General features: G+C 39.8%; 1 protein-coding gene across 2 annotated transcripts in view; it reads right to left on the bottom strand.

Moving 5' to 3' along the window:
* Positions 1–27,385, bottom strand: part of SPIDR (scaffold protein involved in DNA repair) — a 209,157-nt gene that overhangs the window by 42,480 nt on the left and 139,292 nt on the right. The window lies entirely within an intron of this gene.

The following is a 27,385-nucleotide window of genomic DNA, read 5'->3' as shown; positions in this document are numbered from 1 at the left end:
AATCATCCAGCATACCAAAGAGTAATTATCCAGTATGCCTGTAAGTAGAAGCAATGCTGGACGATGAGAGATGGAAATGCAATATGTATCTTTTTCCCCTTCTCTCACAATAGCTGAAGAAATATATTTGAACATATAACTTCTTTTTAAGCGAAAGCAAAACTGTAGGGAAAGCTATAAGAAAACCTCTCCTGCGCGCAGATTTTAAGTTACAGAACTTACACAAAACAGAAGTGAATTTCTGTGCTTACATCTCCTCCTGGTTGCTAAAAATAGCCTATTAAAGCTTAGGAAAAGTGGAAACCTAGTGGAAACAAGGTAATTTTTAAATTTAGAAAGCCAAAATAAAAAAGCCTGGGTCTCTACAGAAAACCCAGAGGTTCAGACTGCCAGCGCCATCCCTGGAGGTCCAACGTGACTATGGCTGTCCTCCTGGGGGACTACCTGGTGGGGTCCAGGCCCTGACCCTGAACAAGGTAACGCGAGAAGAGACTGCTGCCTCCGGATGCACCTGAGAGGAAGGCACCTGAAAGCGACTGGGTATTTGGGGGCAGCTGCCGGAGAAGTCCAGTGAGGATCCTGCACCTCGCTAAGAAAAGGGGCTTACTCCAGCCTCCTCTGCTGCCTTACCCTACCTGACCTGACCTTACCTGGACTCCCTGCCAGGCGGGAAGCGGTGCTGACTCCCACCAGCAACCGCAGGATCTGATCTGAATCTTACAGTGTAACTGCACCTATGGATTTCAAAGGTGGCTTACGTGCATTTCCAATGCAAAGGGGAAGAAGCACTCGTGAGAATTTTCTTGGAGAAAAGGTGGTAACTACAACCTGTACCCCATTTGGGTGCGTCATTATCACTAATTTGAACTCTGAAATGGCAACAGGCATGAACCGTATTTCACTGGTCTTTTTAAGCCAGTTACCTAAACAGGTTTGTTTAATGGCAGTCCCACAAAATATGATAAAAATGTTCTACACACAGAAGTAGATTTTGGATTTTTTAAAATTTGTACGGAAGTCTAATTCACCACAAACTTTCCTTTCGTGACCAAAAGACATCTCTGTAAGCACAGTTAGTTGTAAACAAATACACATGTATAAAAATACACTTTTTTTTTTCATATAGTGTTAAGCCAAATATGTAATCACAAAAGCACAAAAAAAAGCATTTTGCTTCAGGGGTACATTCCCAGCTTAGCGTGACTTGATATGACAAGACAGGATGTCCAAGGAAAAGCTCGAAGATTGAGAAAGCATTGAAAAGTAGCAGAACAAGGCAGTAGGAAGAACTGGCTTTCTTTAGGAAGGCTAATGCCTTCCCAGTTGCCAGCCAAATTAATGCTGAAAATCATATACCACATATTCAATGTTTTTTGAAAAATTACATTTTTGTACTCCAAAAAGTTATTTCTCTACAGCACAGACAAAGATTTATGTTCTTGTAGGGCAAACAAATGTGGTATCATCTGATTTTGGATGAGGCACCAAGAGAACATTTAATTTCATCCTACAGTTGTTTAATTTGAATTCATAACTCTCCCTGTCTTCCCACATTCATTTCCCCTTTCTCCCCAATCTGCCATACTACACGTGTTTTTCACTGCTGCACATACTGACCCCAAATTTCAATATTAGCTATCAATGAAACATTCCCAGTATTCCTCATTTTTTCACACCACAGTGTGGACACTAGTTTTAATCCTACTAGATTAAATGTTGGGACTTACATAAAAAGTGTATTCTTTGTATATTTTATAATATAATTTTTAATTATTATTTAGTTATTATTATGAAGCGACAGGGAGCTGGGGCAAATACAGGTATATGAACAACATCCGATCGATGAAGTGGCAAGAATGTTTTGTAGAAGGCAGTTATATTTCCCTAGTGGGCAATATTGTTCTCTAGCTAAAATACACCTGTTAACAGAAGATGATGGTAAGCAGGGTAGGAAAAGAACTTGAAAGTGAACAGAGGTTATTTCTGCTTTACATGCATGAGTCAGCAACAGAGTTACAGAAATCTTAAAGCATCGATACAGATTTATCTTGGGACTCTGGTTAACTTCTATAGCGTCAGTGCTTATAAACCTTGGTAAGAAAGCAAGCAGCTGCCAGGTGCCAGGGAGAAACACTGTCTGCAGTTATTCCAAAATGAAATCGTAGGAACAGCTCATCACTTCTGAACAACTACTTCAACACCCAGACAGAGGGTGCTGATGCTGGCCTGGAAGGACAAGCACTTGGGAAAAGCACTGTCCTTACCACCTCTATTTTTGCCTACCTGAAGAACAAAAGAGTCAATTCATCTACTTAACAATGCTTATGATGTGTTATTTATTCAGGTTTAGAAACACACAAATAGAAACTACTGTTACAACTGTTAAATTATGATAATTACCACACGGATCTTCTTGTTGTACTGACTCAGTTTATTAAAGTTGCCAGAGAAGATTGCCTAACCCTGATCACTGTGTTAAGAGTTATGAAGTGGTTCAAAATTTGAGTATTTGCAGTTGTGGAACGGGTTGCATGATTTCAGTATCACGATGGGTGAAATGGAGCAAGGGGGAATGGATCCTCTGGACTTTATGTCCTTCCTAGTTTTCTTACCTGCAGGTTGACTTGACTAACATTAAATTGGTAAACAATTAAAGCATCAGTAGACTATGTTTCATTTGTCCTGTTCACTGTGCAAAAAGGGACCAGGCTACACAATTTGGGAGGAATAATTAATATTAAAATAGACTGTATTTACATCAGAATCTTAAGATATGTTCTTTACCTATTTACTTCTCCTTTAGTGGCCATAAAATCTCCAAGGACATTAAAGGTTACCTTCGATACTTTAAATACCCAAAGTAAAAACTGCTAGAAATTATCTGGCATATATTAAAAGTATCTCATCACATAGTTTTACAAGTGTACAACCTAGCTGGAAAAATCAGAAATGGTAAATTGTGGTTTATAAAAATTATACAAGAATGGTTACTGGGTAGCCAACAAAGCTGTGTGTTGCCAGAAGAGCATCAGTGATTTCTCCAGAATTCATCACAAGAAGCTTCATGCTTTCCTTACTTTGCATGTTGGTATACAGGTAAAGAGATTGTTCCACTACAGAAATACCTCTCAGAGTTCCAACTCTCACATAACATACATCATATAGATGGAAATTTCAAAATAATTTACCTGAAGCCTACACTGGGCAGTGATAAAGTACCACGTATTAACACACCACACAAAATTACTCAGAATCTTATCATGGCTGCTCACAAAGTGATGGTCCCAGAAAGCAAGAATATTATCTTTCAGCACTGCAGCAGCATTTTAATGTACAGTAAGAAACTTCCACACAAGCTTTGCACTTCACCGGGTTTTAGCCAGAAGTTTTCCCGAGATGCAACCATGCCAGCAGGAGAAGGCAAGGAATGCCCTTCTATTGTCTTTCCAAGCCCTTTCCAACACCTCCATATAATCAAATCAAAATACCACAATCTGTGACGAGGCCAGTTTGCAGTATGTGGGTAAGACACAGAAGAATGCCATGTGAAAAGAAATAAAGACATTTACTATCTTACTATGACATAAGGCTATATTAATCTAAGTAAAACTGCTCAAAGAAAACAGAAATCAGAATTTGCAGTGCTCAGGGTCAGAATACTTGGTCTGCCTAGAAACAGATAAAATAACCTTTCATGTTCAACTTGCTTTGTGTAAGATTTGTGATGTCAAAAGTGGTTCTGGGCTGAAATTTAACATAGGCAATCTCAGGAAACAGCAAACTTTTTACATTGTTCTCAAATTTCTGGTTGAGTAATGAAAGAAATATTAACATCTCCACCTACACGTCCCCACAAACTAAACTTTTTAATGACCAGATTCAGCTAGGAAAATGTCCAGCTTCCCGTGACATGCATTTGAGTGCTTTGTAGATTTCAAGATAATTTTTGTTTTCTGTAGTTTGTCTTCTTAACTATGACTTGAAATTATGTTCACTGAAGGATTTTTCTATCAAATCATAAAATTCTGTATTTTTCATGCTCTGCAAGAACTGCAAAATTTTAAAATAAACATTTTTTCCATATGCAACTGTAGATATATATATAGTTCCACACATATATATATCTCCACATCAAACCTGCAGACTGAAAATACTATTTGTCAGGTGGTAACAACACTTAGCATTCACAAACTAAAAAGACCACAAATTTAGCATCCACAGACTAAAAACCAGTTTCATGTCAGGAAGTATTCAGTGGAGATACAAGAGCAAGGTGTATCTGCCCCACACAATTGATTCCCCAGTCCTAAGCTGTAGTACGCTGTCCCCCCTCCTCCCTCATAAATGTGATGGCAAAACAGGTTGAGGCAGCACGAGAAATCAGATCAGGGAACTGATCTGGCTTTAACAAACAAATCTCAGATGCAAAAATAAAGGTATTTATCTGGAGTACTACATCCAGCTCTGGAGTCCTCAGTACAGGAAAGACATGGACCTGTTGGAGCATGTCCAGAGGAGGGCCACAAAAACGATCAGAGAGATGGAACAGCTCTCCTATGAAGAAAGGCTGAGAGAGTTGGGGTTGTTCAGCCCAGAGAAGAGAAGGCTCCAGGGAGACCTTACTGCAGCCTTCCAGTACCTAAAGGAAGCTTATAAGAAAGATGGGGACAGACTTTTTAATAGGGCCTGTTGCAATAGGGCAAGGGGTAATGGTTTTAAACTAAAGGAGAGTACATTCAGACTAGATATAAGGAAGAAAATTTTTTACATTGAGGGTGGTGAAACACTGGAACAGGTTGCCCAGAGAGGTGGTAGATGCCCCATCCCTGGAAACATTCAGGGTCAGGCTAGACAGGGCTCTGAGCAACCTGATCTAGTTGAAGATGTCCCTGCTCATTGCAGGGGGGTTGGACTAGATGACCTTTAAAGGTCCCTTTCAACCCAAACCATTCTATGATTCTATTTTTCTTTTGCATCAGTTTGCTGACGTAGCATCACAAACAGCTGTTCCAGCTCAACTGAACGGACAACTTGGCATGTAGTGGTGACAAGACAGCTTGCCAGGGAGAGGAGAGGTGGGGAGATGGACGTGGAGTGAGACTAATTTTAAGCCAGTTTAGAGGGAGAGAGAATAATTTACCACAGACTTCCTCAACAAGAGATCACAGCTTCGGTCATACCCGAGATGAAGCAGAAAACCAAATGGGCCTTCTGCCACTGGTTGAAGGTCGATCACTACCCCTCTGCCTCAAGTGTTTGTCCTTTGGCTTGATTTTGATGGAAACATTGGTCTAAATCCCCCACCTTGTAAGAATAACTCTTGTAAGAATGATTTTTACACAGAATATTTACGTGATTTATAGCATACAATGTATCATTAGAAACAATATCCCATTTTAATTTTACAACTGCAGAAGAGACAGACCAGTTTAAAAATGTAAGCTACCTAAAAGGAACAGCAGAAACACTTCAAAAACACTGAAAGCCAGTCTAATGGAAAACATGTTAAAATCCTACAAAAAGTCTATTCTTTTGCATATTTTAAAGTTCATTTAGTCTTTTCGGTGTGCCAATATGCATTTGCAGCTATACTCTACAAAACCACACAAACACATAACCTAATTTCCCCTAGTAGAATTAATTCACTAACACTGAATATTTAAAACACAGTCTTCAAATGTGAAGTCCAAGCTTTCAAACTCGAATTTCAATTTGTGTTCAAGTGCCAGCCACTATACTTCTGACTCATATTTCTTCTGATGTATCTTCCATATAGTTTACTGAATTTGTTCAACTCACCTAAAATTTCAAATGTGGATGCTATTTAATGGTCTGCTTTACTGACTTACTATTTTATTTCTAAATCAATTTTACAAAAAATTTGTTTAAAAAATCCTCTAGTGATATCTGGAACTGTTGAAACATGCTAGAGTGAAAAATTACTGTGTTAAAATTAAGGTATTAACTTTAGCATTTCCTTTTCTCAGACCGAGGCAGATCAGCTGGTAAATGAGACTGTTGCAAACACCATTTCCTTTAGTTCATCACTTTGTACTTGCAAGAATTACAGTTAAATTTTTATTTTACTTTTTCATAATAAGCAAAATACTACCTATTTGAATGTTTTACAATCAGGATGTAGTGACAAAACAGCAACATCTTTCTTGCTGATTTAAAGGGGAAAAAAGAAGAACACAAATAACGTTTGCTGTTTTTAAAGAACTAAATGGATATAAATTGTCAGACTCTGGGTCATCACTAAGCATAGGCCAGAGCATTGGCACGAATTACTGTGTTGTGAAGCCTACAAGCTTTATTTGGTTTTTAGTTCACATTCCTGTAGAGTGAGACATTCTTAATTTGGGAGAGCTACGGGTAAACATTTATGGGAAAAAATTATTAAATATTTCCTTTCACAAAGGTAGCACGCAAAATAAAAACAAAAACAACCCCTCTACAGAATGTTAAAGGTGGTCTTTAACTATCAAATTCAGCAAGGCAAATGAGATATCTATGCTTCTTTTTTACAGGCACTCAGACCTTTTATTATTGGGAGACTAATCTTTCCTCCACCGTTTATCCTTCACAAACTAATACTATGTTTATTTTCTGATAGGGACAGCATTATCCATATGTGAATATGCATACCAAATAGGCTGCTCCATCATATGGAGATAATAGCAATTATTTTGGTCCTATGTACACTTGCACTTAGATTGAGCATTACAGAGGAAGTGAAAATACTTACAAGGGTAATGATACTTATTACAACACCTGATGTAATACATAACTACTGGTCACTTCCCAAACCTCTCACTGAACTGCAGTAGCCTTTGAGAGCTGTTTGTTGCAATTCAGTTTATGACACAATGTTTTAAATGTTCTTACTCCAAAAGACTCTTGGAAGATGAAGCCCATCTGAAGATTTTCTCTCTAAATATGAAACATGTTCTGCTTGCAGAAGATTTCAGAATTTTAAACAAATGCGAAACACAGTTTATTCACCCTGGTGAAAGAAGTCATCCTGCAGATGGGTCTGAGGCTCAAGAGGACAATATGCACAGTTGTAGCAAAAGGCAGAATACAGGTTTTTCTCCTGGCTTTAGCACTCGGCACTACAGCTCATTTGTCTAAGTTAAGTTTGAGAAATCTACAGGGACACCTAAGAACATATATCAGATATGTTTTGATCAGTGTGTACAGAGAACAGAACGTTACTCTAACTACAAGCAGGAACATGTTGGCCTGACTGCATGTGGATCAGGGGTATCAAACCTCTCTTCCTCCTCTGACCAAAGTAAGATACAAACTTTCTCTACAGAAAATCCAAACAGACATACAGCACCCCTGCTGCACTTTAAACCCTATGTGATTTTGAACTATTAAAAAATTAGAAGATTGCCTCCTCTTCTTCCTTTTATCTACAAAATTATGCATGCCAAATGGCTTCTCAGCTAAGAGAGACCAAATGCCATGTCCTGCTTTTCTGGGCATGCAGATGGATTGCATTATCACTAAATTAACGGCTTTCACATTATTATTCCAGGATTAAACCTGCATCATTTACACCTCCTGAATTCAACAACTGTAGGGTAGGATGCCCATGAAACAGACCTATTCCAAACATGCAGTTAACCCAAGAGCAGTTCCTGAATGTAGAGCGCGTGGATACACCAAACAGTACATTGCTTTCCCCAGCAGCAAATAATTTTCAAAGCTGCTCTTCTCTGGCTCCTTAGAAAGGGTGCTCCTCTCCTGATCCCTCTCAACTTGTCAAGACTGAAGTCAAAAGAGTTTGCACTAAATGGGCAAATCTCTGAAAGCAACCCCATAGCTCCTTCCAGTCAGGCTGCAAAGACGAGGCAGCTTTTCCAAATTTTATCATGATTGTGGTAGGGCCAAAGTTCTCTTAGTACTTCCAATATTTGATGCAATCTCCTATCCCCAATGTAGCTCAAAAATAATTCTGGGGCACCAGCAGTATAGCAAAACCTAGGGCGTACGTTTTCCTGAAATGTTAGGCAAACATCTAGAAGATTTCTGTTTGTGGATAATGGTGTCATACCTGAAAAGGAAAGCCAGTAACTACAAAGCAAATTTTGCTCCTCAGAAGTCCAATTGAACAATATGCTAAATATTTAAGCTTCCCAAAGAACAGACAAGAACTGTATGGCAGAATTAGTTTCACAGCACTGTGTGCCACCACAGCTATGCATCAAGATACCATACAGCTTGGCCTTTGAGGAGAGCACAAAATAATTCAAGAACAGAACTGACAGGAGGAAAATAAACTGCTTTTTTCTGGGAACTGAGCTATGCTAAATGACTGATCCTTCTCAAAAAAACTCAAGTACCATGCTTGTTTGACTGTTGCACTAGTCAAACTGTCGCCTGTTTCCCAGGGAAACTGGGGGTATTTATTAGATGGTATTATTAGTCATGTGACTTCAAACATTAATCATATTTGTTCAAAAAAGTTGGTGCAGTAATTGCAGCTTCTTACTGATGAATGATAAAATGCTACATTCCACTTCAGTTTATTGAAGATTCCAGAACCCAGTTAACTATTTCCTAATATATCTAAAATATAGCCAAAATGAAGTCTTTTTTTAAAAATGAAAAGCTTATTTACATGTGGCTTACTGTATTTCTTCTAGGAAACAATAAAAGGGTAAAATGCTCTAACAAAACATCAAGATATTACGACACAGTGAAACAGATAGTCCTACCTGATTGCCACACCTTTTAAAATTATGTATAAGGAGTCTTTTGTCCCCTGGTTTTTGGAATGTCAAGCAACTCATAAATGATAATCTGAACCTAAATAAATGTACACTAGTTAAAAATTCCTCATTTATTTAGAGCATGAAATGAATTATTACTTCAAGTATTCGAATAGCAACATCCTTCCTCAGTTTCTTCCCTAACCTCTCTTTTAAATAGCCAACCTAAGCTAAATGTACTAACAAGCTAATGGCAAGCTGAAATTTTTAACTTGTTTACAACATTCACCAGACAGTTTTAAATACAATCAGAAAAGCTTAATATTACTATCATTATGCTAGATTAAAGCAAGAAGGTAGCTATAAGTCTTCATGGCAGGAAAAACTTAATTATAAGGATTTATTTTTTTTAGTATTCCCTTAATGCAATTGCCTCAATTCTTGTATTTTGACACTCTATCAGTAACATCAACTGTTAGCAGAATTACCAGTGGAAAGATGAAGAAAGTAAAAAGACCCTGACAATATTATCAAGACTTAAAAAGGCCTACATGATGAAAGGTTTGTTTTTCTTTTTAAGAAGAGGAAAGTATCTTCACATAGGGGTCACTTTACCTTTCCTTCCCCTCCTCTCATGACACACCTACATAAGCTTAAACACTTTCTTTTATTCAAAGGAGGGTTTCTTCAGTTACTCATAAAGAACTACTCACTCTTGGCCAGTGGTTTGTATCAACTTAAGAGAGTAACATGAAGAGATGTGTTTTTAAAGTGGGAAGATCCCAGCAACCCACAGACATGAGCAATGAAGGGGCACACAACCTCCGAAAGAGTAGATGAGGGGACAAAAAGGAAGCAAGGTCAAATCTCAGGTCAATCCACCATGAAAAATGGCTAAACCAGAGTTCGAAGAATTTCTTGACAAACAAAGTGAAACGGCAATGTCCAGTAGCCCCCTCTCTCCAGCCCCCTTAAGTAATAGATAGTTGCTCTCAACCAAAACCATGCTGTTTAAATACACAGTTTCTCCTACCATCCCTCATTATCTGGTCAGAATTAATTAATATCTGATTAATAAATTGTTACTCAATTACCACTAACCCAATCCGCATCAATTAATCCTAGGCACACCTGTCAAACCACAATAAAAAAAAAAAAATGTTCATTTGCTCTTCTTTTCCCACCTTCTCCTTCCCCTCCTCCCTCTTCCACTCCTCCCAGTTTAACACACTCTGGGATTTATTTTCCTGTATCAGACCCAAGAACTAGAGAGTCCTCTATACCTTTTCAATACAGGGTGAATAGGAGATGCTGATCTCAAGCCTACCCTCTGCACAGAGTATTCTGCTCTCACCTTTTTAAAGAGTGTCAGTGACTGCTGCAGCATTTCAGTTCCAGCAGAACTCCTCAAAAAGTGGTCCCACATTGCCCAACATCCCTTGACTCTTGTTACTACTCCGATGCTACTTTTGGGGGTTCTTTTTAATCTCTCAGCTCCTTTCAGAGAAGCAGCTCCTTAGCCCAGCCTCATTCATTTTTTCAGAGAAAACTTTTATTCACCCTGAATGAACAAACTGCTTTAAACATGAAACAGTCAAAAGTAATACAAATTCCTGAATAAAATTTTAATCACTGTACTGCCCTATTCCACATGCTCTGTAAGTGGTACATATTGTATGCCACATGCCAAAATGATTTGCATATAGTGTTGACATTTTTTATGTTCCCTGCAATGTTTGGAATACCACACTACACAGGGTGCAAGAAGATAAGATCATTTATGTAAGCAAAATATGACCTTACAAGTGTGCAAATCCTTTATTTGCGTATGCAAGAGAAATAGCTGTAAGCACCAGTACTATTTGTATGTGCAATTATTTGCTTTACATGGCACATCAATTCTGCAAACAAATAGTGACTATTTAGCAATATTCATCTCTTTCTATTGTATAATACTGAACTGGGGAGACAGAGAGAAAGATAAGACTTTAAAGTCCACAGATAAATACTATACTGACTGCAAACTTAACTAGTATAGAAATCTCAGGTTTGCACTGCAAGAACAGAAATCCGTGGCTGACAAAACAGCAGAAAATGGAAAGAGCAGCCTGATTGAAAGATCAGAACTGCTAGGGGCTGTGCTGCTCTGGGAGAAAATATGGGTCTAGAAAGAATAAACACACAGCTTATACATATCATTCATATATATAGATATACATATAAACCCACACATTCTAAGTACTTTTTTTTTTTTATCCATAGGGCAAATATAAATAAAATTTACTAAACCTTCCTGCATTAGGAATCTGAAGGTGGCAAGGTTAAGTACTCTGAAATCAACAGATGACAGATTCAGTTTTTAGTATATGTATTCTGCACTGTAGAAAATCTGGTATTACATCCCCTTTGAGTATTTTGCACCTGTGCTTCTCAACATATGGTTAGAGAATATCTATTTGTATTAGCAGGGTCTGTAGATTGAACAGTCTGTTACCATTTGAAGTGGGGGACATTTGAGTCCCACTGCTGTGTAAAAGTGGAAAGCTGTCAGCCTTGGGTCCGACTATAGGTAAGTGCCACCCAAGCTGCTGCTTCACACATATGGGAAATATCATGTGATGCCCCCACAGAGGCAGCTGGACCAGCGTGGTCTACGCCCTAATTTGGAGGATGGTTTGAGAAGAGCTTTACTTCAGCTCTCTGTCTCTCGTCTTGAAATATTTCCTGCCTCGGGTGGCATGAACTTCTTGGGCTGGAGAAGGAAAGTCTACCTCTTATTTCTCTCCCCCTTCTCCCTTTCCAAACCCAACTGTTTCCATGGTAGAGCCAGCTATAGCTGCTGCCAAAGAAAACAAGGCATTTTCCTACCTTGAGGGCATTCCCCTTTGAACATCAAAAGTCTATAGCAAACAATGGAGTTGAAACAGCTTTGCAAATAAAAGGTCACAAGAATTTTTCATAATGGAAAATATCAGACTACCTACAGGCAGGGGTTGCTTCCAGCTCACAAACACTACACATGCTTGCAAATACATTTCATTTTGACTGAACTAGTCTTTGCTGAGATATTGCATGGTCCAGTGATGTAACATGAATTCATTCTCCCTCCAGCTATTTTGTAATCACCTTAATTGTCACGTCTTAAAAATAATAGATTTTTACTTCTTTGCGAAGGGAATGCACTTACATACGGTAAGAAGCCAAGCAAACTGTAGGGTGTTCTGAAATAGCAGTTCGCAAAGTAGGGGAAAGGAGAAAGGGCATGTGCTACTGGAGAGCTTCATGGAGACAAGCAGAGCACGTGATAAGCTGTTGATGGAGCTGTGCTTCACAAGCTCTAGCCAAAGGACAAACGAGCAATGCAGAGAGCCCTTGGCTGCCAGGAGCTACTGAACCCATACTAGAGGCTTCCATGGAGACTTGGCAAGATGGGATTCAGCAACAGCAGGAGCCACATGTTTTCTGGGCTCCTGCTCTCTGCCTGTGCGTGTGCCCAGCCCCGCGAGCGCAGCAGTCTCCCACGGGGTCACGTTCCCCCATGGCCACCCTGGCCTTGGCCGCCCAAAGGTCCCCTCCATTCCACTCCCCTACGGCACTGGCACCCCTGCCTCCTCCACAAGCACACTCCGGTGGTCTTCCCTCTCTCCTGCCTCTCAGAAGCGGGGGGCTCGGCAGGAAATCTGCGATACCCAGTTTGAGTGCTGCTGCTGTGAAGACAAATAGTGAACTCTCGGTCCCTAGACCAAGAGCACCGATGGAAGGTGACTCAAGAAGCATTTAGTGGGAAAAATACTGGACAAGCTGTCGCTGAACAACCTTCTGGCACTAACCCTTAGCTAGACTAAAATCCCTTCAGATGTGCATAACAAAATAATTTTCCTGTGGGAAAATAACAGAGTTTAAATGTGCACCCCAGCTATTTGGCATTCATCTCCCTGCCAATTCTGCATATAGGTATGCCTTCAGCAAAGAGGGAAACTACGATTATCTGCATGTTTCTGCATTGCTGGGGCAGTGAAGGAAGGGAGTGGGGACATGGGTTGAAGGGTCTGAATTTTCAGGACAACTCATGTTGAAAACCAAAACTGTCATAATTTCATAATAAAAAGAGCTTGCTTTAGATTTTTTTTATTTTCCCACTCCCCTACTGGATAGTTTAGCAGACGCAAGCCAGAAGAGCTGGTGACTGGAAGCATAGTTGAGCACTTGCTCATTAAAAGAATTAACCCTACCACCTTTAAACATATCACCATCCTGCCAACTCCCATGGGAAGCTGCCCAACAAGACCATCACTCTCACTGCCTGCAGCTTCTCCCAAGATTTCAACACCTTTCTGTACATTCATCCTTGACCTAAAGTGCCCAGTATGGAAACACTCCTCCAATCTTACCTTCCCTTCTCCTTCCCCACTTAGAAAAGCCTGGTCAGCCAACCCTTTCTTCACAAGAGGATGAAGAAAACCTGTGAGTTTGACTATTTGCAAGAACACACTCAAATATGCTAGAAGAGGTACTGCTGAGAACAAAACATCCAAGTTTTTAGATTTTAACGTGCAGGACTGAGAAAATGGGACTTAGACTGGTGGAGGAAACTGGTAGTTAAAGGTCACTGATAACTGGGACAAAAAAAAGAGTAATTAAGATATTGTCAAAGATATAAAGACTGGTATATAAAGACTGTTTCCATTTGATAGTTTTCAGTGCTCAACATGAAGTGACAATTGGTTTACAGACACTGTAACTTACATTTTAGCAGAGATCATCAATTCAGATCAGTCTAGAAGCTGAAATCAGCTCAGCATTTCCAAATAGAAATAGAAAGGAAAAACTGTTACTGGTAAATGGCACCACATGAATAATAATAGAGACTTTTTTTCACTCTTCTGCCATACGGTACACATGATAATTATCACAAAAATGTCAAGAAACCTTCATCAGGTTCGTGCCCCATCAGACTAGGCACATGAGATATGCAGCAGTTTGCTTAGACTGCTCACATTCTGTAGCAAATTTTAACAGATGAATGAAACAAATCGGGGCCAGGAGAACGATAGGCCACGTAAATAATCTACAGAAATCAGTGTTAATTTTTTCTGCTGTCTCTTATCTTTATTAATGTTGTAGTGTGTATAGATGGCTTTCCCAACCACACCAACAAGGTCTCCGATTCCAGTACCTCCTTAAAGCTCCCTCTTCTTCAGCATCCGTTTCATTTGTACATCTGCAGGCCAAGACAACCATCTCCTTTTTTTAAGCAGGCAACATGATTATTTCTGAGATCTGAAATATACTAACATAATACATATATAGAAAGAGAAAAGATGCATCAAGCTCTTTTGCAAAGGGGCCAAGAAAAGGGAGTTTTCTGGCAATTACTCAGCATAAGGAGTAAGGTATATGGTGAACAGATTAGATAAAATTAGCAGTTGTCAACCCAGTACTGCCTGATGACAGAAACTGCAGCTTTATCTCTCTCCTGTCCATGCCTCCCACATATCATTTGCCTCATTAGGATGCTATGGACAGAACACACAAGAAAAAGACCACCCTCAAGCCATCAGAAAAAGCCATCAAAAAAATCAGGGAAAAACTCCTGCCAGATTTGGTCAAAAAGATATTGCTTGGTTGCAGGGCATAACTAGGTACTATCCTACACTATCGCAGCATTTGAGGAATGGGAAAATCCGTGCTGTAACCAGGTGCCTTGTCAGGGTCAAAAATGCCTCCTTACCTCCAAACACATGTTCTTTGTGTGTTGGAAAAACTAGCAAGACACATAAATTAAAGAGAACAGACAACTGACTCAGGGAAAGGATTGGTCAGTCAAGATCTGGCTATGTTTAATTTGGCTGTATTAAATTAGATGTCACAGAAGCATGGACTTTGAGAAAACACTAAAAACACCTTTGCCAAATGTTTGGAGGAGAAAGACATTGCTTTCTAGTCTACACGGTCCTGTAATACAGTGTCTGATACACTGATCTATGCTCACAATATCCAAAGCTAGCAGCACAATGCTGATTGTCCCATCCATCTTTGTGGGAAAACTCTGTTGGATAAAACTGCTTTTCCCAATTCTCTGCATTCCTCTAGCTAAGTTCTTGCACAGAGGTTTTAGTTTCAGTCACAAGAGCATGAGGAACAAATGAGAAAGGACCCTGAATGGCAGAACAGTCAATTCAAACAAGCCCAAGGGCCAGCACGTGATGACACCACATAGGTCATTTCCACATACATAATAAAAAAAGCTTATGAAGCATTTAGGAGAATAGTAAATATGAACAAAAATGTTTTCTATCAGATCACAATGAACAAAAGTTTCCAGCAGATTTACCGAATGGTGCAAAACATTCCAGCACAATTTTTCTGGTTTGCATTAAAAGGAAGAATGTAAGCACATCAAAGTTCGACTTTGCCTGAGTGAGACATTATTCTTCTGGCCTTCAAAAGATTAGCTGACTTTGCCCGAGTAAGAAATTATTCTTCTGGCCTTCAAAAGACTAACTGACTTTGAAACTGGAATGAATTGAGCCTTGACCCACATTTGTAAAGGTAATAGGGAGCCAAATCACAGAACATGCTCTGTGGGGAAGTCTAGATACTGCTGATACAAGTTTTCTCACCTGTATTTTGAGGGTACAGCTGTAGGCACTGAACACGCTTAACTCATGAGCTGTGCTTCCACAGCCTCACAGGGCCTTCGAGAGCTTGTCACATTCTTTTCAAGTGGATCATTAAGGGTGGTGTACCTAAATGGATGGGTGGAGGAAATTTATCTGAACTGGAGATTAGTAGAAGTGATTCAATTTTGGGAGATAACCTGACTTTTTGTCTTGGTAAGACTGCAATTCAGCCTTGTGAGCTGACACTGGCATCGGACTACTCAGCAGTTTCACATACAGATAGGTTGTGCAGATGAAAAAGAACAGCATTATAAAGCTTCTCTTTGTGAACCGTAAAGGTATAATTCTGACATGATGATGGCTGATGTAATCAACGTTTTTCATGAAGAGGCTAGGCTTAACAAGGCAAACTAAAGCTTTTTACAATGAACTTCTTGAATTCCCCTCAACTTGAAGAGTTCATCACTGACAATCGGTGGGACTGTGACAAAGATAAGAGGAATGGGAATTCATGCTTAGACCATTTTACAATGGCTCAAGAATCTTCTCTAGTCTCTGTAAAACACAGTGCAAGTAGAGGCAAAAGACCTGGGAAGAAGAGGAATAGTAATGATGGTCTTCAGTGCAATCTACCTTCCTCGGGAGAAGAAAACTTGAGAGGGAAGCCAGTCCTGAAACTTTCCATTCCAAAGCTTTAACTATTAAAATTACTAAATTAGCTATGAGAAAGAAATAAGCTCATTCCACACCTTCTACAGAAATGCAAAGCAGAGGATAAGACAAAATTTCCTACTTCTTTAGGCACCTCTGCTGTTGCCTGGACAAGTGGAGCTGTCAGAATTGTTTGGGGAACACTGACTGACCAGGAAAGGAAAGTGTTGTATTGAGGCAAATACCAGAGACCACGGTGCTTGTCATACTTGAGCTCTAAAACCCACATTTCTTCTGCCTTCCTCATTCTCTGTTTTGCAGTTGCTCTTGTTATTTATTTTTAAATACCGTTCTGACTAACTATCTCCCAGAAGAAGAGGGAAAAAAAAGAAAAAGCAAGAACTGGGAGAAACCAGAGAAGGATAGCTGAGCCATCAATTCCTCTGGGCCAAACCCTTAGGTCCAATTCATCCTGTGCTACTGCCAGCCGCTTACATCATTCATAGCAAAAAATTTAGCAGTCCAAACTGGTGTGTTCAAGCCTTGTAGGAACACTGCTTATTCCCAACTCATCCCAAAATCTAAACAGTAAATACTTTTTGTATCTGCATAGCTGCAAAGCATTATTTAAAAATAATAGCTTTTAAACAAGCAAAACGGCATTTAAAGAGGCAAATCTCATGATTTGCTACACTAAAAGTTTTTACACAAAATGCTCCTGAATCCTGGAAAATTAGTTCATTAAAAAGGTGCATGCTGTTCTAATATATATCCTATGTCAGCACAAACAGCCTTCATGTAAACACACAGGCATGAGTACCATGAGTAACAACTCTGTTTCCATCAGAAGCCCTTTATCCTGCGTAAGAGATCTGCACGCTAATAGATGTCCTAGGCTAATGCTAACTAGCTACAGCTGGCTCCCAGCTATAAAAAGCATTAATGAAAACATAAATACTAACTTCTCCACTTCCCTCAGCCCGTACGTCAAGGCTGCGCAAAGGCATCACTTTCCAAGTGGTCTGTGTGAATGAACTTGCTGCTCTGAACCAGCTTGCTCTGGTTCTCCAAAGTTTGTTTACCGAACAGCGTGTGCAGAGACACACTGAGCATGGGGGACGCAGGGGGAGAGACAAACCACGTGGCCGCCCGGCTCGCCCAGAAAATCCTCCCACAACCCGGAGCCCTGGGCTTTTAGTGACGGCTCGGATAAAGGAAGGAAATATCTCTTAACCAAGGGACTGACCTATGGGCGTAAAAATGTCAGTCCGCACTGAAGCTGAACACGGCCCGATTCTTACAATGTATTACTGTGTTTTGCTGCAATATTACTGTGCTTTGCCCTACTGCTGGTATGAGTTCAGTTACAGTAAATAAATAACGCGTGCAGCGACACACACAGAAGAGAGAAACGACACTTTACACTTCAGTGCTGCACGCGCTCGAAGCTTACTACAGGATTTAGACTTTTATTGTGCCGAATATAAAACAAAGTTGCAGAAAAAAGAAAGAGACTCAGATTTATCCAATACATACACAGAACAGGAAAAAACAGCTATTTCTACTCAGTGGAAAAAAGGATGCATGCAACTCCAGGGTTGCAAATTCAGACCAAAACATCAGGATACTGAAGTGCTACAACACTCGGCAATTTTTATTCAACCGTGCTGCTCACACACACATTCTTCATTATTCTTTAACTATTGGACTGTTCAGCTGCTATTTTAAAACAGTCAGTTTCATCCTGAAAGCAGTTACTTTGTCACTGTTTGCTTCTATGTATTTCAGCAGGTGACCTCAGAGAGACAAACCCTTCAGGTCTTTGCTGTCCTTGCTATCCACTCTGCTAGGCTAATCGCAATTCCGTCTATTCCCATGTTTGCTGGTTCCTAAGAACTCTCACAACAGTACTGCCTGTTTTCAGATTTATTTTCCACTTCAAAATACTGGATGTGTGTGTGTTAAAAACTCAGCTTCTGAAGTCCAACCAATAAGTAAGAATCATACCTAGCTTTTTTCCTTTTTCCTTTTTATAATGGAAATCCATTTGTACACGAGGCTGAACAGGAAATTTTGGGTTATTCACCCGAAAAGCTTAGAAACACTCAAAAGTACATTTCTGAAAAGCTTATCTTATTCCCAAATATCATGATTCTTAATTCTCATGATTTTGTTCAATGCACGACTTTTTTAACTTCCTCTGATTTGCACTACCCAAACAGCAACTGCAACCAGGTGGGCCACCCTCAAATCCAGCTTCTACGTATTTAACGGGGATCACACGAAGGTTAGAATAGAATCTATTTGTCTATGCAGGAGTTTCCTAACTCTAACATAGAGATATTATCCAGCATGATGCAACCTTTTGCAAGTATTTAGAAATAAATTATCCAATTGCAGTTTGTTGATATCCTGAAGTGACAACCTCTAAATCAGACATGGCACCTCTTTTTCCTTTGAGTTCTCCCCCTTCTCCTCAGTGTGTATAACCTGATTTCCAACTAATTTCTTACAAATCCACAAGCTTAGCAGAGTCCCTCCCCACTTACACTGTTGAAGTGCAAACAGTCTGAGAGCCATTGATTTTCCTGACTGTTGAGGCATCTACTTCAAATGCCTGTTTTCTCAGGATGTTATTGCTACAATTCTCCCCCAAACCCTGGTAGTCCAAATATGGATGATGGCTCAGATGCACAGAAGCACCAAGGTATAGATGAGCTCCTATCACAGATATTTTTAAACGTGACTAAACAGCCCAGGCTGCAGCAAGAAAGTTTTGGCAGTTTTCAGCTCCCTTGCAAAGGAAATACACGCTTACAATTAAATAGAAATAAAGATATTAAAAACACTCTTGCAAAGATTAGGCACTGAATGTTTTAGCTAACAAGCTCTTCTACTTCCCATTTACATTAAGTTACTATGGTCAGTGAATTTATAGCTCTGTACTCAAGATGTGACATAACTACTTGTTCCAATCAAATTAATTTCCTTGCACATTTTTCCTCACATCGAACAGAATTTACAAATTTTGGCATTTGTTCAGAGGCAGGGGAAAATGCATAATCCCATCATTATAGGACAAAGACAAGAACATCTGTAGCCATCATGACTAGATCATATTTGAGTTCAATAGTGAGGAGAGTTGCTGCCTCAGAGAGGAAATCCATAGCAGGAACTACATAGGCTCAAGGGAAATTAATGAGCAGACAGAAGGGTAACTCGCACAAAATGGTATTTTAATACACTATGACTGCTCTCATATTCCTCCTATGAGGACCTCAGCTCCACACATTACTTCCTTCTCCCATGACCTACCACACACTCCCACACCTGGGACTCTACTTCCATGATCCCAACTACACTTCCCACCTCTGTGAAGCTGGGCCTCCAGTGCGATCTGTTATTCCACCTCACTAATGGTGCGTTCTTTGCAGTTCCCCTGTTCACTCACTCAGAAACAGAAGTGAACGTCTCCTTGCTGGTGGAGTTCCTGCAGCACGTGCTGAATCGGGACCACGGCTGCACAGCTGCGGAAGGGACCGTACCCCACCTGCCAGGCAGGCACTCCTAAGTATGTGGCTGCCCTTGGTCTAGAATAGTTGGGAAACTACTGAGAAATATGGAATAATTTTATACTTTTATAATAATTTCCTTAAAGCCATCTTCCAAGGTCAGGATGATGATGCTGTACAAGAGAAGACAAGATGAGATCATGCAAGTGACAGCACAAGTTCCAAGTGTCAAGTTGCAGCACAAATGCATGGAAAGTGGAAACGCTGTAGAGACTTCACTGCATCTTGCACTGGGACTTCGCTCCCACCTGCTATCTACATTCATGTGTACGTGAAAGACAGCGGACAACAATTTCCTGGGCAGAGGACCCAGCACAAAGCCAGGGAGAGCCTGCCTGCTGCTTTCACTTCCATCCTGCCTCCTTCCTTCCACTGCTGCAGACACAAGGAAGGCTACTCGAGTAGTCAATACCCTCACCCCACTCTCTGGTGGCCATATGAAATCAGCTTTCAGAGGTAGCCCTTGCACCTCTAGTTGCACAGATCAGTAAGTGCCTCTGAGCTGGAGTAAGCAGCTGCACAAAGATATTTACAGTTGGCTGGTGGTAACTGCCTGATGGCTCAGATTAGCACCTCCAGAAGGGCAGGATCTGGAGCTGCTTCTGTGAGATCCTTCTCAATGACTGGCATGTCACCAAAAGTAAGAGTGCCAGAGTTGGGAAACCACTGATACAGAGAAACAATTTTTAAAATATGTATATAAAATCCTGCTATCATGGATATTGAACGAAACACAGCCCACAATACAAACATGACCAAAAATTATACTCTGCAACTTCATGACATCATTCTCGGTCCATTTAAACGTGAAACCTCTCTGAAATATATTTTGCATTCAGTCCTAGCCTTAAGCACTTGTAAAGCAAGTTGTCCAGAGGAGCTCACACTGCAGCCAAACACTGGCCTCAAATCAAGTATCTAAATCCAGTGACTTATGAAACTATTTTGAACATATATCAGGCAGTATGCATCAGGTGAATCATTTCCTTTTTTCTTACTGTAGGACTAAAATTACAGAAATAACTAAATCTCTCTTAACTACCACTCCACTCAAGTGAAGTGTAATACACAGTAAGTTCATCCCAGGCCTTTCCTCATCACTTTTCTCGTTTGAGGAGTATGATGTTCTCCAAAGCTTGTGAAGCCCTCTTTAGCCAAAGAGGGGGTTGAGGCATTAACTGAAGCGAGTTTGAGGATTTCAGTGTGCCCATAATTTTAAAACCACATAGGACAGTGTATTCCTGACTCTATACTCTCTGGGACAAAAGACCTCCTTCTTCCCAAAAAAGTAAGAGTATCTTCATAACAACTTTCCAAGGACTACTGATTTGTTATATCCAAACAGAAGCTTTTACAAAGCTGATGACAAAAAGTTATTTCTAAGAATCTTCCTTTTCGGAAACCTGCTATTGTATTAAATCTATGCTGATGTTTCTTTGCACATCTGCTGATCTATGCAGATACTTAAGGTTATGCATACACAGAGTGTTTACCTGCCCAAGTTGCATAGAAATTATGTGCAATATTTGGGTGGTTAAATTTCTCTCCCAACTGTTAATTAGCTCAACGTATGTCCATCTAGACACTTATAACATTTATCACTGCTCATGGTCCTTGTCTTCTGTTCCACAGTAGCAGGAAAATAAATCCCAGAGACACAATCTGGCTTTTATAAAAGTTTCAGAGAGCTCCAGCATGACTTTAATATTTCCTCCAGGTCAGGACTGAAGTCATGTAGTCAGTGAAAGGTGGAGGTGTAAAACACACACGGAGGATTTCTGCTTTCAGTTCTGTCAATCACATAACTTTCAGAGATACAAAACTTCAACAGGAAGAAAGGTCGAAACCAAGGGAAAGATTCCATACCTTTTACATAGGCCATCTTAGAATATTTCTTGACAAATAAGAGGTGCTGGAAAATTACTATTCCTGGTTTAAACCAGAAAATGTACAAAAGCACATACCTTGCTTGTGGCTCAAGGGCTGGAAAAAATTACCTTTTCAAATTGTTCACTTTCTACTCCCTAGACTGGTCTCCACTATAAGATAACATATGGGGACCACGTTGCTCTTCCCATTCCCCCCATTTACATATTCCCTTGAAAACAATCGGGTGGATACAGCCATAAAACAGAAAGCAGTGGGAAATGAGGTTTTCAGGTGCAATAAAGCTTCCCCAGCTTTCTAAAGCCCTGTATGCAATCATCAGATGTGGGAGGTGTGAAAAGGTATGCTTACAAGGTAAGTGGTGGTGAATACACACCTCTACATAATGATGCTTCCATACCATTTATCTGTCTCTCTATGTTATTTACGTATCTCTGCAATTTCTCTATCGTGAGGAATGCATTGGTAAGTAGAGCTACTCCTCCTTCTTGACCAACAACAGGCTTGGGGGGCGGGGTGGGGGGTGGGGAGGGTGACTATCTTCTGTGAACATATGGGCACTTCACTGATCAGTCTAAGCACTTGAGTATATGGAGGAAATACAAGCTAGCAACCAGCGTCTCCTTTTTGCTAGACGCATACAGGAGTCTGCACACACAGTGCTGGCCACCTCACAGTTGGTTTCTGTTCCTGCCCATTTGCTTCCCAAAGAGACTGCATCCCTGTCATACTTGTGGTCTACGCTGGCTACTGTCTTCTTGAGACTCTTTTCTATATCAGCAGCTTTTACCACTGCCCTGACTTATTTTAGAACAATGGCAAATTGTTTAATCACCTATTCCTGGTGCAGGGCTGAAAAACGGTGGTGTATGTTGAGGGGTCCTTTTTTTTCTTTGTACAGAGTATATCAGATAACAGTGCTTTCACCTTGCCCTTGGACAGAATAAGATAATGTAAATATTTAGCACTGAAAAATAAACGGTAATGTCAAATGAACAAATTGTTATACTACAGTGGCACTGGAAGAAGCCCAAGTTCCATCTATCCGTCTGCAGCATCAGCAGCAAGGAAAACAGACTTTCAGGGTTATCTGGGCAACAGCATAGGGAAGCTACAGTGTTAAATATATAATATAATTTAACATCTCAGCTGGACAATGTGATACTAAAGCTGTTTCTCCAACAGCCTTTTGTCCTTACACTCTGTTTTGGTGGCTCCAGTTTGAGAATTACAAATAGAGCAGGGTGGGGACAAAAAGGAATAATCCAAGTGTCAGGGAGTCTTAACTGCTAAGAAAAAAAAAACCAACAAAAAGAGAGAGACTTCAAAGCAGAAACAGGTTACTAGACCTTGAACCACAGCTGTTAGGAGAACTATTACAAGTCTGTCGAGTAGCAATTAGACTACTTTGCAAGAATATTAAAAGCACGTATCTGTATCTTCACTTCTGAGAAGTATCTGAAAAGGGGAAATCAGAGAAAACTTCTAGCTTACGGAGTACTCTCTTCTGCACTTCAGTTACCTATTTCCTGTTTATTTCCCACTTGAAAAATCACATCCCAGAAACATAATGTAATATTTAAAAACTTGCATTTATGACCATTCCAGTTAAAATGTTTTGTTGAAAAAACACAAAAAACAAATGGAATGCTGTAAACAGATTTAAGTCAGCCACAAAAAGCATTCTGACAGATGTTAGCATCTGTGAACATGGATCTTTCATGACAGTCCTTTCCAATCTGGGCTCTTTTCAAATAAGATGACCTCCAGGGTGTTTTTGTTGTTGTTGTTTTAGTTCAATATGCTTTATAAAATTTAATCTAGGTTTTCCGTACCAGAAGGGTGACTTTTCAATATACTAGTCCACCTACTTGGAATGCTAGTTGCAGCACCTGACACTCAACTTTTAGCTGTGCATGCTGCCAGACAGGTTAACCCATTGACTAGATTTGTGTTAAGATAAACAGCAAAGATCATTAGATGAAGAAAAAGAGGAGAAAAGGAAATCCAACTTTGAAATGAATTAGTTTTACAGGATTACCACTTGCCAATAAAACTGTTTTACACAGAATCACGTAGGAACAAACTACTCAGAAACTTGCAACAACTTGCTAGAGTGTAATGAATCCCAGCAACTGACTATCATGTTTCTGGGGGCCTGCTCAGAAAGAGAAATGTGACTTTCCCCACACTTCTATTTCTTCCATCCACTCAAACAAATCCTCGGCTCTTACAAATGTTTTGCTCCCCAAGGGTCCTGCTTGCATGGTAGCAGGCCTTTCCCTGCTCTAAGATCTGGCAAATGGAAAACAAAATGAAGAGAAAAACCGAAAGAACTATTGATGACTAGTGCATAGAGGCAGATCACATTATTTTTTAAAGTTAAGTACAGTCTTTCTTTTGTTCTTGGAATAGAAGTTACAGCAGGCTAGAGTGCTAACATTCAGGTAGGAAGTAGGTCAAAATATATGCCAAGAGAAGCGAATGGAAAATTTCTCTAGTCACCCACAAAGATTTTAAAATGTGGATTCACAGCTATAGCTGGCATTGTTTTATATTAGCAGTGGTTAGCTTTTCCTCCTTAATAGACAACACCCTTTTCAGTCCAGCCTCCTCACCCAGATCTTTTGAGCAGTCTGACCAGTTTAACTGCCTAATAGTCCTAAAAATACATCTATTTTAGTTTCACCAACTACCACACAGCCAGCCCTGTCCTTTAAGTCATAAAACTGACCAGCTCTATTTTTTACTGAACTCACGTGGCCCGCTCAAAACAAACAGATACTGGCAAGAGCAAAATCCAAATTATACACTGTTTTATCCCAGGAACACAAAGTACAAGGCCGACGCAGTGAGTCAGACACCTCAGCGCCAGTGAGCTCAGGTTGACAGGAGTCTCTTTGGGATCCTCGTATGTATAAGCCACGCCTTTGTCAAAAAGAGTCAAAATAATCGGGTTTAGACAAACATGTGTTGTGTCATTAGCAAAAGTATCTCTCTCATCAGAGGGGAAAAGGCAGGAAAAAGTATGCCAGGAATGCTGGAAATGGGCAGACAGTCACAGCGAGTCATATTTTCTTCTTTTTTTTTCCCCCCATAAACTCCTTCAGCACGAAACGTCCATTTGTGAGAGCAGTTAATTATGGGGGGCAAGGCAAATAATTCAACAACAATGCAGGGCACGTGGGACCAATTTATGTACGACAGAAGCTGGAGAACTTGTCAGTCTCTGTAATGATTTCTCAGCGTCCTCCGAAAATGCTTTACATACTTCAGCTAAACAGACTTAAACCCATCAGACGTATCCATTTGTCTATCAGTAAAAGGCTGTATTCTATAAATGTATATTTATGAACAATAAAAGCTAGATGCATATAGGCATTATTGTAATTTCTATGCTTTACTGGTGTTAGTTCTAACCAGTTAAATGAATCCATTTCCTTACAATGAAAATAGAGGTTTCTCCCACAGTTTGCCAGTCTCCTCCTAGAAACTTGAACAAAATGCATCACTTCCCCTGCTCCACATTTAATTTCATGCCTCTTTTCAGCTCACTGTGTTTTTTATGCTTCCCTGTGGCAACAACATCTAGGTTATTGGGGAGTGCTACAAAAGAAGATACACAATAAAACAGCCTATCTAAAATACAAATCAATTAACTATTCATCTACCTTGATATCTAATTAGCAACCTTTGTTTATGAAACAATGAATTATCTAACTCATCTTGCCTTATAAAATACAAACTTTCATGGCAGTTTTACTTTACAAAACGAAGTTTGCAAGGAAAAAAAGAGGGTATTTTAATTACAAAAGAATGAACCATCAGTTGGTTCAAAGGACTGCCAGAGGGCGTTGGACCCTTTAGCTCACTATCAGGTGACAGACAGAGACATTTTTGATAGAGGAGAAAAGTCTCATGTGGATGCTTATCAGCCATGGAAATAGCAGCTGATAAAGCAGTATGAAGTGTTTTCCATTCCTCCGTCTTTAAAAGAAGTGTTCCTTCTCCTCTTTGCAAAAGAGAAAGTGAGTTGATTTTTCTCCTCAGGATCCAAAAGACAGTCTGATAGCTGCGAACAACAGCAACCAAGCTCTTTTCTGAGCTGGGACATCTATAAAATTTGAGGAACTTCCAAGAGGCCAGTTTAACAACTGCACATGAGAATACTCAGCTACAGCACGTATTCAGAAGCAACGGACTCTCAATTTTTTATTTTATTTCTATTTCAAGTTTGACATAAGAAGTGCAATATGAGATTTCTGTTTTCTTTCACCCCATTCCTCTGAAGGGTGTGGGCTCAGGCAGGTTAATTACCTCAAATTGTGTGATTGCAAGTTAAGTGTACTTTTGGTTAAAATTGGAAATGAAATATGGAGATGGTATTACCATTTGAACTCTGCTAGAATTGATCTTGTTAAAAATCAGCTTGAATAATAGACTGTCAGCTGCCCTGACTTTTGGTAAAATGTAGCCCTCTGGAAGAAAAGCTCCATGGAGGAATACTGTCTCAAAATCACATATTGATGTGGGGCTGGTAAGGTACTTTTCCTCTCACTCTTTTAAAAAATACGTATTATAACAAGAATGAATTAAATATAAAGCAATGAGTTCACACAACAAGATGTACCAAATACTTTTTTAAAAATAATGCAATCTAAGGTCAATATAACTATTATATGTAAAGAAGCTTTTAAAGAACACTGGGAACAAGGCTGTTGATAATTACTTTCCTGTGGGTGATAACTGAGCTTGCATTTTAGGAAAGAACAATCTTCCTAAATTCCTTCTGGAGGAATTTTATTGATCAATGAGTGCTGTAAAGTATCCAGTGGCTTACAGGGTAGCAAGAATTGGGAGAATTCCAGTATTTCAAAACCTCAGGAAGAAGGACCTGTGAGTGTGCTACTACTAACCAGCAGGGTGGCTTAGAGGAACTCAAATTCTTCAAACCTTTGAAGAATCCCTTCAAAGCCTATTGCAAATTACATCTGGAGAGTTCTCAATGGGACCTTTTAAACTAATTGCACATCTCCATTCAGGTCCTAAACTCTGCAGGAAGAGAGATCTCCTAATGTCCTGAAACGCTGAGGGTAGAAGCTTTATATAAGCTCTGCCACTGTAACTCACTTTAATAATCTTCCTGTGTGAAAACAAAATCGAATGTATCTCACCTTTCAAAATTTTAAGCCAGCATGAACCAAAAGTTAGTGCAAAACCAAAGGAAGTGAACTGAATAATAGACACAGTCATCTCAGACCCAGAGTTGCCGAGAAAGACTTTGAAATCAGTCTTTGGTCTCAAACCTTGAGAATCATAAAAGGAGAAGGAAAGGATTCAACCGTTCAGTACTGGTCATAAGGGAAAACTGTGTCTGGCACATCTTTTGTACTTAAGAAAACAAGGTCCCATTCTTGATTCCCTACACCAAAACCAGACCAGTGTTAGGATGCAAAGACTAAAACAGAAGAGGCTAAACCCACTGGTTTGAACCCACAGCTGTATGCTTCATCAGTTTTGCATATAAGATTTCTACATTGGTGTTAATGTTTTGACACCAGATCACCTTTTACTGCAGAGGAGCTGAACTGCTGTGACCTCCAGATTTCCAGAAGTCAACAGGAGCTTTTTCCAGTGGCTTCATAATGGAAGTTTGCATGTGTACACCTGTTTCTCTAATGGCACCTGTGCAAAATCCCCATTTTAGAAAAGCCATTCGTTTCTCCATGTCTCTATGTATTTCTCTTTTGTTTCAAAAGACCACTCTACAAGCATAACTTACTAGCAGAGCATACTGGAGACTGAAATAGGTAAGTGGGAAGTAACAGTTATTCTGTGAAACTCAAGGAACAGTGTAAGATGTTGATGATCATCACTGGTTTTAAATAAACCTCCCATTAATTTGTTTTAAATCTTCCTATCATCTGCT

This window comes from Accipiter gentilis, chromosome 2 (assembly GCF_929443795.1).
Source record: "Accipiter gentilis chromosome 2, bAccGen1.1, whole genome shotgun sequence".
NCBI lineage: Eukaryota > Metazoa > Chordata > Aves > Accipitriformes > Accipitridae > Astur > Astur gentilis.
Note: the sequence above shows the minus strand (reverse complement) of the source record. Positions and strands in the feature narration are given on the sequence as shown.